Source organism: Dama dama, chromosome 19 (genome assembly GCF_033118175.1).
Source record: "Dama dama isolate Ldn47 chromosome 19, ASM3311817v1, whole genome shotgun sequence".
Lineage (NCBI taxonomy): Eukaryota > Metazoa > Chordata > Mammalia > Artiodactyla > Cervidae > Dama > Dama dama.
This window is the reverse complement of record NC_083699.1, coordinates 40,261,041-40,276,919: the sequence shown is the minus strand read 5'-3', so window position 1 is coordinate 40,276,919 and position 15,879 is coordinate 40,261,041. Positions and strand designations below refer to the sequence as shown.

Genomic DNA, 15,879 nt, shown 5'->3' with positions numbered 1-15,879 from the left:
TTTTTCCTTCTAAAGGATCTCAGTTTGATGCAATGTTGCAACATTATTTACAAAATTTTTTAAAAGAGGGGACCAACTTCGGATGCCTTCTCGATCTAAAGTTTACAATTCCTTTGATATTTAAGGTGGATACATGAGACTGAGGCATCTGATCTGACTCTTCTAAGGCCTACAGATTCAGTCACAGGCAGAATTAGGACTAAAACCCAGGTCTTCAAACTCAAAAGGCAGTATTCTTTTCTACAAAGCATTTTGTGTTGTTATTTTTCTCAAACCAACTCTGAGGTCATTTTAAAATTTTTATATATTACAAATAAGTAAATGAAAATAACAATGTTCAATTGCCTCTCTAAGAGAATAACTGCTTTTTAAAATCCTACAAAATGCTTTGACGAACTAGAGATTGAATCAAACTTGTTTTCTAAACATGGCTATTTAGCGCAGTAGAGGGTATCAAAGTATGTCTTTTCTACAAAAGCTTGCTTAGTAGAAATAGTCATTTCCTCATAAAGTCATAGCGCAATTTCAGTGCTGAGTTAAGCATTAACTTGATAAAACAGTAAATTTTGTCTTTGGATACTTCCTTTAGAACCCACAGAGTCTAAACTTGAAGTATTATAACTTTAGGGGAAAAAATTCCTTCGAAATTCAAAAGCTAATGAGAACTAGTTCCTTAACTTTTCTCATTGCAGCCTGACAACAAATTTGGCAGAATAGGTATTTATATACCTGTATACACAACGGATAGCCATAATTAGTTTCTAATACTCCATAATGCCCAAAGATAACATTTGGAGCCCACATGTATTCTAATGTTCTGTAAATTTTGAGAGGTTCTAATTAGGTCCCAGTGGAGGTAATATTTGGAAGGGAACAAGGTAAAAGAAATCATCAAACAAAAGAATGTGGAGAATAAACGGCTAGTGAGGCAGAGACTGGTGTGTGCATGCTTGTGTGTGTGCATACATTATGATTTAAGGATCATCTATCGAAGGCACGCTTTTTAGAAGCTGAGCAACCACCTCCAGCAACTGGTGAGATGGCTTTCCATTTCCTGATGTGCTACAGATCTCTCCCTAATTCCTATGGTGTTCTAAACATTGAGATACACATCAATCATCCTCACACCCTTTTTTGTTCATCTTCTGAAATTTAAAAAAAGGCATAAATCTTTCATTCTACTTCTATTATTCAAATCATAATAAAATTAAAAGATTGAATGTTGGAATGAGGCAAAAGCCAGGTAAAATTCTGTATAATACATAAAGAACATTTGTTTCTGTGTGTATAGTGTTACTTTTAAACTTCATTTTAAAATTTTATGTTATATAAAAGAAGAATCACCTCAGCAAGAGAAATGTGAGGGTTAAATATACAATAAAAAAGGAGCATACCGGCAACTTCCTGAGAATCCCCACTCAAGTATAACTTTTCCTTCTCACATACTCCAAAACAGTTTTGCACCTTAAATGTTGAAAGTATTCTAGCTCAGCTAGAACTGGAAACTTCCTGTTAACATGCTTATTATCTCTTCCACTAGACACAGAGCTCCTTGAGGGTAGGAACTACACCTTAACCATGGTCTCAAGTCCTAGAACATCTTACACAATGACTGGTTGAAAAAAAAAAAAATTAAGTGGCAAACCATGCTAAGGAAATGAGGAGAAAGTATAGAAAACTGAGAATAATACTTACCCAAAAATCAATTTGAATGGATTATATGGATCCATACTGTCAACATTCAACATGATAAAACACACAAAGTAAATTTTCCACTAATACATGGAAAAATGTTTTCTATACCTGGTGTCACTCCTGATTATATCTAGGAACAAATGCACTACAAAAGAGTGAAAAGGAGAGTGCAATTCGAGGTAGAATAGGATGAAAGTGGGTTCAAAAATAGAATCCTAATGAAATTTTAATGTGATAAAAGTCAGTAATTTCATCTTAAAAGCTAAAAAAAAAAGAAAAGAAATTAAAAGGCAAGAAGATAAACAAACAGCAGTAAACCTGAGTGGAAAGTACAAAATTGGCACCGATCCAAAACCAGGACCCACACTGACCTGAACCAAATATAGATGAACCTTCTCTGGGCCTCAGTTCTCTATGAAGCAGTTGGATGCTATGTCCCTATAGGATTTAAGTGATGCTATTGGCATCATTTCTGGGGCAGAGTAAGAATATCCAGATGTCAAGAGAGACCGGCCTGATGGTATGAGGACGGCATACTAGCAGAAGGTAAGACATAAGGGAGGGGACCAAGAAAGTCAAAGAATAAATTTTTTATGGAGAAGTTAACATCTCACTAACACAGCAGTCCCCAACATTTTTGGTACCAGGGACCAGTTTTGTGGAAGACAATTTTTCCATGGACCTGGGGAGGGGAGGTGAGGGATGGTTTAAGGAGGATTCAAGCATATTACATTGACTGTGCTCCTATGAGAACCTGATGCCACCACTGATCTGACAGGAAGTACAGCTCAGGTGGTAATGAGAGTGATGAGGAGTAAATACAGAGGAAGCTTCACTGGCTTGTGAAATTTCACAGCTCACCTGTTGCTGTGTGGCCTGGTTCCTAACAGGGCAGGGACCAGCAGCAGTCTAAGGCCAGGGGCTTGGGGATCCCTGTAATAACATGCAGGGAAAACCTCTTCATAATAAATGCTACATAAATAAGAAAGTAGAAGAAAAGAAATAAGACTAATCATCATTGTGCAATGAACATCCAACACATATAGGTAATAATGCAGCTAAAAAGGAAACAAATTTATATAAAAAGGAAAAATGTATATAAATGCAAAGGAGCTTAAGAGTTTACCTGGAAAGTGAAAGCAAAACAAACGACAAAAAAATTGTAATTATTGTATTATTAACGTGGGTAAAAGTGATTTCTTAAAGATTCCTTTTAAAGAGCTTTCATAGTCATCACCATAGTCAAAAAGTGAATACCAACTGTGTGGCACAGATCGGGTAGGTTATTGTTAACCTCATTTTATAGACTTCGAATTTGATGTTGAGAGAAAAATCAATCAATCAGTCACACAAATAAAGAATAAGAAAGCCTGGACTCAAAGAACAGCTCTGCTGATTTCGAAATAGAGTTCCGCTGCATTGTGCCACCTCCCTTCCAGTTTTAGTAAATATACAAGTGACCTGGATGAACACATGTTTAAATCACAAAGGGAGATTTACAGGAGATCAGGGTCTGATAGACAGTGGCCAGGTTAGTAACAAAAGGGTTATCTAGGCAGATGGGGTTTGAGATAGATGTCACCCTTTAGAATTAAATGAGAAAAGAGGACTTTTTTCTCTCCCTAAAAGCTCCACGACCCATCGCATCTGCTGCTCTGTGTTCACTGTATCCTGACAGTCCCCAACTTTAGCCCTGACATTTCTTCAAAATATTAGTCTTGAAGATACCAAAATTCATTTGCGACACTTTCAAATTGGAAAAGCTTAAAAAAAAAAAAACTCCCTTTCTGCCCTATACCCACATAACAGGGGCGCTCCCCTGAGTATGCCTATTTCAATGACTGGCACCATCCAGTCTCCAAAATCAGAAATCAGGGGGCCTCCTCTGTAGGAGGGTAAGGCATTGGCTTCAGGAACTCTGCTTTCCCTCAACCCTGTTTCCTGTGTGGCACTCCACCAAAGACCTGCTGGGATGGCGAGGTGTTGGCCACAGAGGACGAGGAAAGTTCCCAGGTCCTGCACCATAAAACCATCCCAGGAACATTAAAACATTCAGTCACTAATGATTCCATATCAGAGCAATGAGGTCAGTGTGCAATAATACCTAAAGGAAGAAAGGAAGGGGAGAGAGGAACAAACAAGAGAGGGAAGAAGAAAAGGAGTCAAGAAGGGGTGCAGGCAAGAAGATGAGGATCAGAAGCAGAACCAAAGGTCAAAAGGGAGCATTTTGAATTTAATTTTAAAACCTGTGTTCAAGTCTCATGGTGTGATTTTGGGTTTATTTGTATCATTGTCACACATTGACAGCTATGTGTTTTTAATCACAGCACCATACTGAACGTGTTTCACTTCTCTCTGGGCTGCTTCTACACATTTATCAAAGGAGGGTCAATCAACTCCAGAACCTAAACAAGGTTAAAAGAGAGGAACACAAAGGACATGCAGGGTGACAGTGCGTAAGAGTGAGGAGCATGGGCTCTGGGTCAGACACTGCAGGGTCTGTCACCAACCAGCTCTGTGACCTTGGGCAAGTTGATGATTGCTGTATGATTCAGTTCACAATACATGAGAATGAATTGTAAAATTTAATGATCTAAGAAGAGGAGCTCAATATCTTAGAACATATAAGAGATTTTTCCTCTCTGGAGGGACACAAACCATTTGAGAATCTTACAGACATTGAGGGAATGGGGATATGCCCCCACACAAATTTAGAGCAGTATGCAAACAATTTCAGGATGCTCATGGACCACTAACCCTTAGGTTAATAGTCCATGAACCAGATGCTCTGTCAGATCAGAAACACGTGATGAGTGATTTCTATTGGGCTTTAAGACAACAAAACACTTGCCAACACTTGGGATACTTTAACTTTCATTTGAGTGGAAGGAATCTATCAAATGAATAAAAGGAATATGGCCAAGGCCACAAATTCAAAGGAAATCAAAACAAAGTAGGACTCTGCTATGGGTTGAAAAATGTTCACTACAAATATATATATATAGAGAGAGAGAAGTTCAAGCATCCAATATGATATTTGAAGATAGGGACTTTGGGAAGTAATTAGGTTTCGATGAGGGTGGGGGCCATGATTACGAAATTAGTGCTCTTATAAGAAAAGACACCAACGAATTTACTCTCCCCCCACCCCCTTTCCACGTGGGGACACAGTGAGAAGCTGGTCTTCTACAAACCAGGAAAATATACCGCACCAGAACCTGACCACACTGTACCCTTATTTCAGACTTCTACCATCCAGAAACATAAATAATAATAATAAATTTCTGTTGTTTAAGCCAACCAGTCTATGGTATTTTGTTATGGCAGCCCAAACGGACGAATACAAATTTTGTATCAGAAACAGCACATGATAACTGTAGAGACAAACAAATGAGCCAGCAGAGAGTGTTTCTTCATGATGTGATAAGTACCTAGCAGGTTTTACCATGAAAATATCACCATATCCCAAATGTCCAAGGAACAGTATTTTTAATTATAACCTATACAGTTCAATTCAGCCACTCAGTCATGTCCGACTCTTTGTGACCCTGTGGACTGCAGCATGCCAGGCCTCCCTGTCCATCACCAACCCCCAGAATTTACTCAAACCAATGTCCATTGGGTAGGTGATGCCATCCAACCATCTCATCCTCTGTCGTCCCCTTCTCCAAACGCCTTCAATCTTTCCCAGCATCAGAATCTTTTCAAATGAGTCAGTTCTTTGCATCAGTTGGCCAAAGTATTGGAGTTTCAGCTTCAACATCAGTCCTTCCAATGAATATTCAGGACTGATTTCCTTTAGGATGGACTGATTGGATCTCCTTGCAGTCCAAGGGACCTTCACGAGTCTTCTCCAACACCACAGTTCAAAAGCATCAATTCTTTGGTGCTCAGCTTTCTTCACAGTCCACCCTCACATCCATACATGACTACTGGAAAATCCATAGCCTTGACTAGACGGACCTGTGTTGGCAAAATAATGTCTCTGCTTTTTAATATGATGTCTAGGTTGGTCATAACATTTCTTCCAAGCAGTATGCATCTTTTAATTTCATGGCTGCAGTCACCATCTGCAATGATTTTGGAGCCCCCCAAAATTAAGTCTTCAACTTTTTCCACTGCTTCCCAGTCTATTTGGCATGAAGTGATGGGACCAGATGCCATGATCTTAGTTATCTGAATGCTGAGCTTTAAGCCAACTTTTTCACTCTCCTCTTTCACTTTCATCAAGAGGCTCTTTAGCTCTTCTTCACTTTCTGCCATAAGAGTGATGTCACCTGCATATATGAAGTTATTGATATTTTTCCCGGCAATCATGATTCCAGCTTGTGCTTCCTCCAGCCCAGCATTTCTCATGATGTACTCTGCATAAAAGTTAAATAAGCAGCATGACAATATACAGGCTTGATGTACTCCTTTTCCTATTTGGAACCAGTCTGTTGTTCCATGTCCAATTCTAACTGTTGCTTCTTGACCTGCATACAGACTTCTCAAGTGGCAGGTCAGGTGGTCTGGTATTTCCATCTTGTTAAGAATTTTCCATAATTTCTGGTGATCCACACAGTCAAAGGATTTGGCATAGTCAATAAAGCAGAAATAGATGTTTTTCTGGAACTCTCTTACTTTTTCGATAATCCAACGGATGTTGGCAATTTGATCTCTGGTTCCTCTGCCTTTTCTAAAACCAGCTTGAACATCTGGAAGGTCATGGTTCATGTACTATTGAAGCCTGGCTTGCAGAATTTTGAGCATTACTTTATTGGCGTGTGAGATGAGTGCAATTGTGCAGTAGTTTGAGAATTCTTTGGCATACCTTCTTTGGGATTGGAATGAAAACTGACCTTTTCCAGTCATGTGGCCACTGCTGAGTTTTCCAAATTTGCTGGCATATTGAGTGCAGCACTTTCACAGCATCATCTTTCAGGATTTGAAAGAGCTCAACTGGATTTCCATCACCTCCACTAGCTTTGTTCATAGTGATGCTTCCTAAGGCCCACTTGACTTCGCATTCCAGGATGTCTGGCTCTAGGTGAGTGATCATACCATCATGATTATCTGGGTCATGAAGATCTTTTTTGTATAGTTCTTCTGTGTATTCTTGCCACCCCTTCTTAGTATCTTCTGCTTCTGTGAGGTCCTTTGTTGAGCCCATCTTTGCGTGAAATCTTCCCTTGGAATCTCTGATTTTCTTGAAGAGATCTCTGGTCTCTCCAGTTCTATGGTGGTAGTTTAGTCACTAAGTGTATCTCAGTATCCGACTCTTGTGACCCCGTGGACTGTAGCCTGCCAGGCTTCTCTGTCCATGGGATTTTCCAGCCAAGAATACTGGAGTGGGTTGCCATTTCCTTCTCCATCCCATTCTATTGTTTTCCTCTGTTTCTTTGCACTGATCACTGAGGAAGGCTTTCTTATCTCTCCTCGCTATTCTTTGGAATTATGTATTCAAATGGGTATATCTCTCCTTTTCTCCTTTGCCTTTCTCTTCTCTTCTTTTCACAGCTATTTGTAAGGCGTCCTCGGGCAGTCATTTTGCTTTTTTGCATTTCTTTTCCATGGGGATGGTCTTGATCCCTGTCTCCTGTACAATGTCACGAACCTCCATCCATAGTTCATCAGGTACTCTATCAGATCTAATCCCTATTTCTCACTTTCATTGTATAATTGTAAGGGATTTGACTTAGGTCATACCTTAATGGTCTAATGGTTTTCCCTACTATCTTCAATTTAAGTCTGAATTTGGCAATAAGGAGTTCATGATCTGAGCCACAGGCAGCTCCCGGTGTTGTTTTTGCTGACTGTATAGAGCTTCTCCATCTTTGGCTGCAAAGAATATAATCAATCTGATTTCAGTACTGACCATCTGGTGATGTCCACGTGTAGAATCTTCTCTTGTGTTGTTGGAAGAAGTTGTCTGCTATGACCAGTGCGTTCTCTTGGCAAAACTTTATACAGGTTTAATTTTTTTTTTTACAAGCTTCTAATAGTTTTAAAAAATAGTTATAACAGAAAAAGTCATCTGTGCTTTTTTTACTCACTTCAGCTAACAAACATAAATATTAGGAGGCAATGAAATATGAGAAAAAATTACTTGGGAGTTAACTGTTCTTGATTTCATACCTTGCTTTCTACAACCAACCTGGGTGACCTTATAGTCTTAAATATTATTTGTCTTCATCTTATATCTATTGAGTCATGACATATCTGCATCCTGAAAGAAATTCAAACTTACTCCTAATTTTCACAATCTACTCCAAATTCTATTTCCAGCTACATTTACCATAATATCTCTGACAGCAGACCCTACTCTGTGGACACAATATTCTACTTCAAACCTCTCAAATACAGCCCAAACTGTGTGAAGAAGGTCTTTCTCTTACCTCATCCTAATGCATCATTTTGGGGTGAACTTCCTCCCATTCTCCAGCAATCAAAAACCTATTTATCATGCCACAGCATGGATGAAACTGAAAAATATTACGGCAAGTGAAAGAAACCAGTCACAAGACAGCCCATATGGTGTGACTGCACTTATATGAAATGCTCGGACTGGGCAACTCTATTGAGCAGGAAAGGGGTGACTGTCAAAAGGTACAGCATTTCTTCCGGAAACGATGCAAAAGTTCCAAATTGATTTTGGTGATGGCTGTGCAACCCTGTGAATGTAATAAAAACCACTGAATTGTATACTTTAAATGAGTTAATTGTATGACATATGAATTAGATCTCAATAAAGCTACTATTTGAAAGAAAAAAGAAGAAAAAATTTGTCCATCCAACTTGGCTTTTCAACTGCTGTATAAATTTACTCTCCCTACCCTGTCAGAATTAAAATCCTTCAATTAAAGCCCCTCGACATGTCATGTGTACCTCTGGTTAGCCTATTTCATTTTGGCTGGCAGTCATTCCCATGTCTGCATCCCCCACTAAGCTATGAGGGCTTTCAGAGAAAGACAACCTGTGCCAGACCTTTCTATACCCAGGCCTCTGCTAACCATTAGGTTATTCTGTTCACATCAGAAAATCGCATCCAATCTCGGCTTGACCAATAGAGGAGGGGGTAGGATTTGAGTCCCACTCCCCTCCTGCCCTGAAGCAGGACAGAATTCGAATGGTAGAATGAGCAGCTCTGCCTCTGCCGTCCTGCTTCTCACTTCCAACAGTCCATTAAAATACGTAACCCAAGGAAGGCACTCTAAATAGATAAATACATGCAGAAAGAAAATGGTACATCTGAAATCATTTCTTACGATAAGACACTCCCAGATTCCAGCAAAAAGCTTAAGGCATTGGTACTTCAGTTTTTTCTCTACCTGTTATTTATTTTTGCATTACTTACAATGACATGAAAAGTGTTTTTCCTACTAATTGGATTCAAAGATCTTGGGTATACATATGAAATACAGTGAATTATTTTAACACATCTAGAAAGTAGTAAGGAAAACAGAGTTTTTTTTTTCTTAAGTCAGTTTAGAACTATTAAACCAGGTCATGATACACAAAAGCCCACCATTTATAGAGTGAAAAGCAAGAAAATACCCTGAAAGGAGTCTTATCATCAACCTAGTTTTTAAGATGTTCTTGCTTATCTCAGTTTCCACAGCACTGGAGCTGAGCTCTGACCATTTTCTACGTAGTATGAGAGGTGTCTGCCCAAGCCCACTCCCCTGTTCTCATCTTTTCCTAATTCCAACTCTTTGGGGAAACATACCTCACCAACAAACTAGGCCAAGAAAAAAACAACTGTTTAATATTCCCGTCACACCCTGTACCTTTGCTCTGTGGCAACTATCATAGCCATAATTATATAATTATCTGAGAAACTATGAATGTGGTGGTTGTCACTCCTGGACCAAAAGTCCTATGTTGAGAGGGCTTGAATCAGCTGGTATCCGCTGTTCTAGTACGTGGTCGTGGTGGGCACTCAAGAACTAATTGTTGATTGCCAAAGTGAATCCTCCCCCTCCAAAGAACTGAAAGAAAGTGAAAGAGCTAGTCACTTAGCTGTGTCCGACTCTTTTACAACCCCACAGACTGAAGCCAGCCAGGCTCCTCTGTCCATGGGATTTCCCAGGAAAGAATACTGGAGTGGGTCACCATTCCCTTCTCTAGGGGATCTTCCTGACCCAGGGATCAAACCCAGGACTCCTGCATTGCAGCGGATTCTTTACCGTCTGAGCCACGAAGGAATTAGGTCTTTATAAACAAGGATTGTGTCAAACTCATTTTGGTATCACTGTTGTGTCTGATAGGTAGAAAATATTGCATAATTCATATGTAGATGAAAGCATAAGTGAATGCCAGAGTGAGTCACTTATGGGGATTGAAAAGGTGTGTGAATGGTAAAATAAGCACACTGCATGAATTAGGAGTTAAAGGCAACCCTCCAAGAAAGCTGGTCCCAGTAAAAGGTCTTGGAACAGCATCACACAAAGAAGAAAGGCAGCCTCAGAGATGGAAGACATCTGCCATCTACAATTTATGCTGATTTCCTTGGGCTCTCAGAGTCAGTTTTCTCCCAATTTCAATGGGTGTGACTCTTTCTCAGATGCAACTGGGCTACAAATCTTGGGTTACATCCAAGCAGAATCCAAGAAAATCAGGTCTTAAGAAAAATAAAACAACAGCAAAGCGAAAACAGGCTGAAGCAGCGGGGAGACTCTGGTGGAAAGTCTTCCACCAGAACTCACTCTGGTTTGGTTAAGCAGCCATGAGAAAATCGGAGTGCACAAGCCATGCGGGCTGCAACTTGTCTTGTCTCCCCTGTGGAGACTTGTCCAGAGTCACACCACAGAGACCTCAGCTGGCTTTTGATGTGAAGAGGCCATCTCGTCAAACACACTTTGGGGAAGAAGCCAATGGCAGGCCTCCCTAAGGGGTTCAAAGAATCTAAGGTTGGCCAAAAAACAAACGGTGCACATACCAGGGAACACTACCACATGCCAAACCCTGCTTTGGACGCTGGAAATATACTTTCCAGCACCAAAAACCTGCAATCAAGATGCTGAGAATCCAACTGCGGAGTTAAAACCTAAACCACTACCAAAAACCTAAAGAGCTAAATGATAATCATGGAGCAGATTAGACGAGGAATCTGACAACATGACACATTTGGGATCTCTGGAGAGTTCTTCAAATGCATCTAGCTGCGGTCACTCTGGGACACCAGAGCAGAGTTTGAATCCCAGCTCCACCACTCACTGGCTGTGCAGCCTTGGGAAAGTTACTTGAGCTCTCTGTGCCTATGTGTGTCCTCATTGGTAAAATGAAAATGATGATGGCCCTAAGTTTAAATGTGAGCTCTGATTACTGGTCAGTGACTGAATTGGCGAGGTTGCAAAAACAAAAACAAAAAAACTGCCAAGCAGAACAGAAGCACCCTTACATTCAGTAAGAGTCCAAGCATTTCTTTTACAAAGAATACATCTCAGGCTCAAGGTACAAAGAAACTACCCACTACCACTGAGTAAATCACCAGCCAGTCCCAGTTAGCAGCCAGGCCTGGTGATTTATAATGCCAGGAGCCATTCACCAACACACAGGTCTACGGTCAGAACTGTGAACTAATAGACATACAAGGTGTAAAGTGGTACTGGATGCAAAATCAGCAGTATGGATATGTCTGCATTATTATCATTTACTTGATTACTATAAACAAGTTTACACTATTTATAGGGTGTTTGGAAATGGCAACCCACTCCAGTACTCTTGCCTGGAAAATCCCATGGATGGAGGAGCCTGGTAGGCTACAGTCCACGAGGTCGCAAAGAGTCGGACACGACTGAACGACTTAACTAACTTACAGTTTACAGTCCTTTTCATATCCATTATCTCTTTTGATCCACACAGCTCCAGGAATCATGATTTCCTAAGCCCCGATGAAAGGATGGGGTCAAATGAAGCTCAAAGAAGTTTTTTAGTCTCCCCAAGATCCCACAGCTAGTTAACAGAGAAGTGCAGCCCAAACCCATATTTTCCACCATTGAGTTTAACGCCCTTGCCTTCTTCACACACCACAGTTACGGCAAGCACCAGACTACAGATTCTGCAGTAGCCTTTTAATAGGGAAGCCCTTCTTAAGATCGCTAACCATCAAATCTTTCTACCTAAAGGAGAAAACTCAAAGGCATGAGGATTTGATTTTGCCTTTGTTACAGTTGGGCAAAGCCTCGCAGAAAGAACGTCTCCCTTGGATCGGAGGCTCCTTTCCTGTCTTTGAAGCAAGATAGCCCTCTGGCTGAAGACACAGGAGGTGGAGAAAGGAAGGGGTGCAACTAGGAGAAGTGGGAATCGGGGAGGAGGAAAGAAGGAGCCACAAGATGATGTAGAAGCAGGGAGTGGGGAGAAGGAAAGAAAGAACCACAGGACGATGTGTAACTAAGCCATAGCCCTCAAGCACTTGGTGATGAGCCAGTTCTTCTCCTTATGTCGAAAACCTTAAACACCACCTTGCTGTAGTGAATATCTCAGCCTGAAACAAGGGAGATTAAAATGTGCAGCAGGACCCTTTTTTTCACACATATCTCTTCTGTTGAAGTAATTTAATTTCTCAAGTAAGCAGTATCAAAAAACTAGCCTGAGGTGGGTGAAGTTCTTTTTATTAAAAAAAAGAGAGAGAGACAACCTAGGGACTATGGAGGGTCTTCTTACCTTGAGGGTAAAAGAGTTTCTAACTATGACCCTTTATCCATAATTGAGGGTTTCCCATGAGGCTCAGTGGTAAAGAATTCACCTCCAGTGTAGGAGACATGGGTTCAATCCTTGGGTTGGGAAGATCCCCTAGAGAAGGAAATGGCTACCCACTCCTTATTCTTGCCTGGGAAATTCCAAGGACAGAGTGGCCTGGCTAGCTACAATCCATGGGGTCACATAGAATTGGACATGACTTAGCGACTAAACAATAACAATCCATCATTGATGTGTGTGTAATACATATCTATCTACTATCTAACCAAGATAAGCAATTAACTCCTTTTTTTTTAACAGCTGTGGTTGTTCAGTTGCTATGTCCAACCATTTGCAACACCATGGACTGTAGCAGAGTGTACAATAAACAAAAAGGTACTAAACTTAATTCAATAAGTAAGTGAGAGTTCTTGATTTTAGTTCTGGCTTTGTCACTAATTACTAAAGACACTTAGAAAGACTTCTGGGCCTCTGTTTCCTCATCTGTCAAGTGCAGGCTTGGACAAGATCAACAAGGAGCCTTCCAACATTAAAAAAAAAAAAAAAAGCTAATATCCTAAATAAGCAGGAAAAAAATGTCATGATGGTCAAGCCAACTATTTCAAAAAGTTAAAGAAGGTGTTGTTTCCTCCACAAGCCCTGGTTTTGAATGCAAGAAACATGTCAGTTTAAAAGCAGCCATATTCATGCCTTTGATGGTGAGAAAGGCCCCCACCAAAAGCCATAAAGTTTTGCTTAAAAACAAGCTATTTTCAGGAACAACTCCCCAAGTTAAAGCCCTAATTCACAAAATTGGGTTTGGCCCGTATAACACTGTCTTCTTTCTGCAATTATTAGTCTCTAAAAGGTTTTTTTTTTCCTCCTAACAACATTTCATTTGAAAAGTGTTTGATCCTGAAATAAACCTGTAATTTCTCCTATGGAGAAGGTAGGCCAAGTGGAGGTCTATAGTTTAGCCCAAATGACTTTATATTTCACACAAGATTATTACAAGACAACAGATGTGAACCTTAAGAATTTTAACAATAAAATCATGCTATCCAAAGAATGTTCCACAAAACACTAGTCTGGAAAATCATCCACAAAATGGTCCCATGATAAAATAAATTTGACAAAACTTGAATTTCACAAAACAGAAAGGAATGGTGTGGTTATTTTTTATGTGTAGGTGTTCTCAGAGTTAATCTTGCTTAAGGTCCACAAGAGTGTCCAAAATGGAGATTTTTACTGATTCCTGGGACTTCCCTGGTGGCCCAGTGGTTAAGATTCCACACTCCCAATGCAAGGGTTCCATCACTGGTTAGGGAACTAGATCCCACATGCTACATCTAAGATCTCGTGCAGTTAACCAATTTATTTAATTTCAAAAGAAGCAACTGATTCCCACTTGATTTGAACATTTGGAGCTAGTATCCCACGGAGGACATTTTAGGAAATGTTGCCAACAGGCTATGACAAGGATATAGCTTTATCACTGACAGGATCCCTACCCCTGAAAGGTAAGGTCTACAATTCAATTAGGAACTTGTGTGTTTACCTCTATCTATCTACATCTGAGTTTATAATAGATGTAATTATAACCAACTGAAAACTTTGACAAAGTGATTTCTATTTCTTGAGATTTTCTTAAAAATATAGGAGCCTCATCCCAAGAGGGCTGTATTTTCTCTATGCTACATATACATTCTGTGATGCCAGGCAAGAAAGACTAGGGGAACTTTTTACCCTCTTTCCATCTTTACTGTCTTTCTAATTATTCACAGATTTAACACAGAATCAATTTTCCTTAAGACAGAGAAACAATGAGAAAATAACAGGCAGAGAGAGCTAACAGTAACTCAGAACTGACGCTTCCCCGTCTAAGAAAAAAAGCCAACTGCACACATCAGTTTTTGTCTCAGGGCCTGAGTTTTCCCACATTCAGAATGAGTGAAGTGGATTTCATGGTCTCTATCTCATGGTTCTATGGTTTTTAGGGTCACTCATCATTATCTCAGAAGGCGATCCCAGGGCTGCTCTGAGCTGAGCAGTGGAAGCAACCTAGGATCCAGTGCTCCCTGGGCTGGAACGGCACCCCCATAAGAAGCACTGCTTAGACGTCTCTACTACCTGCATCTACATGTTCCAGGGTGCTGGCTAAAACCCCAGTCTCGTTATTTTGCAACCATGCCATGTTATGTTTGGCCAGTGCACATTATGGTGCCTCATCAGGTCACTTGCTAAAAGTGACAGTACGTTTAAAACCACTCTTACATGGCAGAGAGCTGATGGAGAGCAGCCACAGTGCTGAAACACACTCACCAAGAGAGCTGCTGGCAGCATCCCGACGTATAATGACTTTCTTCTACAGGAAAGGCATTTAACTACCCACATCTATTGCCCAGCATATAATGTATTCCAGGAAATACTTTTGTCTAACTCCCACCCAGATTTATTTTTAAGGGCAAAGGATTGAGTGGTTTTAATACTGGCTTATACTAAAAAAAGAAGAAACAAGGAGAAAAAAAGGGACACTTTGACACATATATGTACATATAAGTATAGCTGTTGTTGTCACTGTTGTTGTTCAGTCACCAATTCACATCCAGCTCTTTGCAACCTCACTGACTGCAGCACGCCAGGTTCCTCTGTCCTCTACCATCTCCTGGAGTTTGCTCAATTTCATGTCCACTGAGTCAGTGTTGTTATCTAACCATCTCATCCTCTGCCGCCCGCTTCTCCTTTTGCCTTCAATCTTTCCCAGCATCAGGGTCTCTTCCAATGAGTCAGCTCTTCACATCAGGTAGCCAAAGTATTGGAGCTTTGGAAATATATGCAAAAAGCATCTGTATCTCCCCTAAATATGATCTAAGAAAAGATGAAGAACAATCAATTGTCTTGATTATAATCCCTCTACAAATATCCAACATTTCCTGTGTTTGTCTCTCCCATTTTTCCTCTCTCATACCCCCTTTAAAAGACATTGCACCAGGAGACTGGTTCCTTCATCCATTTTTTATACAGGACCTGGGGACTATGAAAGCCTCAGTCACACCCTCTCTGGCTTTCTAACTGAGGTCCCACCTGCAATAACAGCTGTCCAAAAGGCCCGGATGGTGGCAAATGTGGAAAAACTAAGTGTAGTTCACACCCTTCACTTAGCCTGGGAAGTCTTTACCCCTTTTTGGTCAAGTCAAATTCTACCCAGCATTCAGGTCCTAGATCAAACCCCTCCTCTTCCAGGAAGACTTGCAACATTTGCATTCAATCCAAACCAAAGTTAATGTTCTCTCCTCTAAGGACCACAGATTCCTTAACTAGACTTCGGAATATTTAGGGATACTATTCAAATACCTTAACTCTGGAGTTAAGACTGAATCTCTAGTCTATCTCCAATAAGAGTCATCTGCATTAACTTTCATCAATCCCAATCTCCCCTTCAAAATATCCCTTAAGAGCAGAGACTGGGTCTTGCTGAATTCATCAAACTGAAAGACATCAATAAAATCTGTCTAAAGAAAG

General features: G+C 40.4%; 1 protein-coding gene across 13 annotated transcripts in view; it reads right to left on the bottom strand.

The window, feature by feature from the left end:
• Window positions 1–15,879, bottom strand: part of LPP (LIM domain containing preferred translocation partner in lipoma) — a 723,640-nt gene that overhangs the window by 511,225 nt on the left and 196,536 nt on the right. The window lies entirely within an intron of this gene.